This window comes from Dermacentor andersoni, chromosome 1 (assembly GCF_023375885.2).
Source record: "Dermacentor andersoni chromosome 1, qqDerAnde1_hic_scaffold, whole genome shotgun sequence".
In the NCBI taxonomy this organism is placed as follows: domain Eukaryota; kingdom Metazoa; phylum Arthropoda; class Arachnida; order Ixodida; family Ixodidae; genus Dermacentor; species Dermacentor andersoni.
In genome coordinates, this window is record NC_092814.1 from 14,437,251 (window position 1) to 14,440,552 (window position 3,302).

Here is a 3,302-nt window from a genome sequence, read left to right on the forward strand (position 1 = left end):
TGGCGACAGAAAGAAAGGTGACTTCGAAAACGCCTTCTTTTGTTTTCATGTCGTGGCGAAAAACAAAATACTGGCAAATGATCACTTAAATCAGAGGTGAGAATTCCCGAAAAAACATCATATATACATACATATGATCAACGTGAACGAAATGCTCTTTTCCCATCGTGTCCACCAAGACATCACACGGCTAATGACCTTCACTATTCGGGGCTAATGGGACCGACACATACGGGACTGTCACAGGGCTAATGACATTCACTTCGAAGTCAAGCAAAGGATGAAGAGGCCGACTATTTGGCAGTTTTTGAAACGACGCCGCTGTCGGCCAGAGATGTCGCCAAGGCTACCAGACAGCACAAAGTGCTGTGCAAGGTTGCGGAGCTTACTCTTAGTTGGATGGCCTTAGCGGGCCGTTCACCAGCCGAACTGTTTCTAAAAAGGGCGCCGCGTACAAAGCTGTCGCTGCTAAAGTCATCATTTCAAGCAGACATGCTAAAGAGGCAACAAAAGTCCAAGGCTCAACGTGACCGAGATCGCTCTCCATGGCGCTTCTTCACGGAAGGGGACCGCGTCTACATTAAAACTGTCGGAGGGGAGAAAATAGCGTGGACTGAAGGCCGAATAGTGAAGGTCATTAGCCCTGTGACGTACTTGGTGGACACGATGAGCAGAGTGCAGTTCGTTCACGTTGATCATCTGCGTCTGGCCAGTTATTCCCAGCACGCAGATACGTCTACCCCATGCCAATCATCGCAGCCAGCCATTCCAGAGCACCTGCCGTACGCAGACCCCCAGACAGTCCCCGCGGGTATGCCCGGGAGCCCGACGGGTGTGCCCGAGCGGGACCAGCCCATGGAGGGAGACCGTCAGCCAATGGGTCGACGAGAGCATCTTCAAATAAATCCTGAGGACGAGGCAACCGTTCAGCCCACGACCCCCACACCAGCACGGCCCCCATGCCAGGCACCCGTCCAGCCCACGTCACCCGAGCCCCCTGCCGTACCACGTAGAAGTTCACGACAGCGGCACCAACCTGTTCGTTACGAGTCAGAGGACTTTCGCAAAGAAACTCAACTTGTGGGGGAAGGAATGTGATAGCGCCGACACGCGTCGTTCAGTGTCCGTTATCAGAAGTGGATAAGCAACCGCCAGCGCGTATAAGAAGCACGCGCTGTCCCAAATAAAGCATTCTCTGTTCCGGAGCTCGTTGGTCTACTTGCTCGACACGCTGCGCGCGTCACCATCCGCGCACTACACAAGTCGCTCCTCCACAATGTTGAGCCTGGGAAGATGATGATGCATGGGGGGTATACATACCCATGTATTGTCACAAAGTTGGGCACGACACATTTTACTAACCAATCCCGGCACATAGAACAGACCAGCAACTCACCTGCACTCCGAGGGCACACACTGCTTCACCGTAGCCAAAGCGATCATGCGTTGGTCGATGTCGCGCAGTGCAGTAATGGTTGCGAGGCCCCTCGAAAAGCACAAGCGGTCACATACAAAACAGGCCACACAGAATTGGTTCCCCACAAATTCCCTCTGAAACCTGGCCGTTGCACCGGCGAAACCTTCCAAGTTTGCGGGATCGGGGCCACATTGACCGTTCGCATTTCTTTTCGCCTCGCGGTCCTGGCGGGCAGCACGCTCAAGGGACCGCCACGAAGGGAAAGCCGAAGGAAAGGAGACACGCAAGCGCGTGGAACGGCGACAAAGAGAGCGCGGTGCGAACGTACACATGGCCGACGCGGGTCAAAGTGTAGTATCTGTTCTTATCAGCTTAATATCTGACACGGGTTGGATTTGGACCTAAGATATTAAACTTATTTTCGCGAGTTGACGGAGTGCTTAAAGCCCGCTTCACCTCCACTGCGGGTAGGCCTAGTATTGCATTACCTTCGGAATCGCCCCACGGATGGGGAGAAATTCCCGATCTACACAGGTCGATAGACGCACGCAATTTTTCCATACAGCTTCGCTGTAAAAACTTATGTTTTCGTCGCCGCTACGGATGCCTGGAAATACACGTCCGGATGGATGGCTAGATGTTATGAGCGTACCCTTTGGAATGGGGCGGTGGATTGCGCCACCAAGCTCTTGCTATTATACTGGGTACTTGGGTAAAACCTACCTAGTGTTAAGAACGGCCAGCTGCAGTGCAAGTTTTGCCACCCAGTTGCGACCGTGGAGGCAACATTCCGGGAGCGTCGCCGCCAACCTCTAGCCACGGCGTGACTAAGTCGACTTTGTGTCATGAACAATACGCGCATCCTCCACTCTCCGTCGCTTCAGCTAGGATGCGTTCGACGAAGCAGGCTTTGTGCTGAAACCGTCACCGTTACGCTCCAGCCTCATCGCCGTTGTGACTGAAGGAGTTCGACGAAGCAGGCTTTGTGCGCAACAGCACAACGCCGACCTGATCTGCTACGGGTGGGGGAGTTGACGCGGGAACGCCGAAGCAGGCTCCTTCCCACGCACCGACCAAAACGCAAGACAACGCGCTACCCGGAACGGATCCGAGTTCTACGAAGTCCCTCTGACGTCGGCTCCGGACCATCGCACCGGTGTGTATGCGTGTGTGCGTGCGTGTGTGTAACCCGTCCCGGAGAGAGGCGGCCTGCTTAAAATGACTGAACGAACGTTCGCGTCACCTTGTATCGGGAGAGGACCGAGTGTTTAAAAACCGCCGTTGTGCGGCTGCTCAGCACACTCTCTCTCTCAAGCAGTCATGTTAGACTGATGTACTTTCTCAAACAGTCATGTTAGACTGATATAAATACTGCAAATAAACCCTTATTCCTCGTTCTCGATGAGAAGCAGTCCTTCCCTTCATCAACGTCCTCAGCGTGGATAAGTTGGATGACGGCATGGGCCAGCTACCTTCTAATTCATGCCCGACTCCAATCTTGACAACAGATCACGAGCGATGGGATTGAACCCCCAATCATAACACTAGGTAAATTATACCAAGGTAAAAAAAGAAAAAAAAAAGAACGCACGATGATTTCCCATAACCAAATTTTCTCACCCCCTATTGTTAACTTTGTTTTTGTCGTTTCCCTAGTTTCCTTCCACCAATATTTCAATCGCCTTATACTAATCTCCTATTGCGGTCTTGTTTACTTTCCCTCTGCTCTCGCTGAACGCGAGGGCTTCAAGGAGTCCATTGGTGCCTAAATCGACTACCGGGCAGATAGATATCTTCACATTTTAACAAAACATGCTCCATCATTTCCCTAGCATTACCGCAGCGAGCACATGCTTCTTCTTCCTTCTTCTATCTCGCTTTATAG

At 52.2% G+C, this 3,302-nt stretch overlaps 1 non-coding gene across 1 annotated transcript; it reads left to right on the forward strand.

The window, feature by feature from the left end:
• The first annotated feature begins 1,743 nt into the window (after positions 1–1,743).
• On the forward strand, positions 1,744–1,926 carry LOC126546385 (U2 spliceosomal RNA). Its single transcript, XR_007602582.1, has one exon. It is a non-coding gene; the product is annotated as a U2 spliceosomal RNA (small nuclear RNA).
• The last annotated feature ends 1,376 nt before the right edge of the window (positions 1,927–3,302 follow it).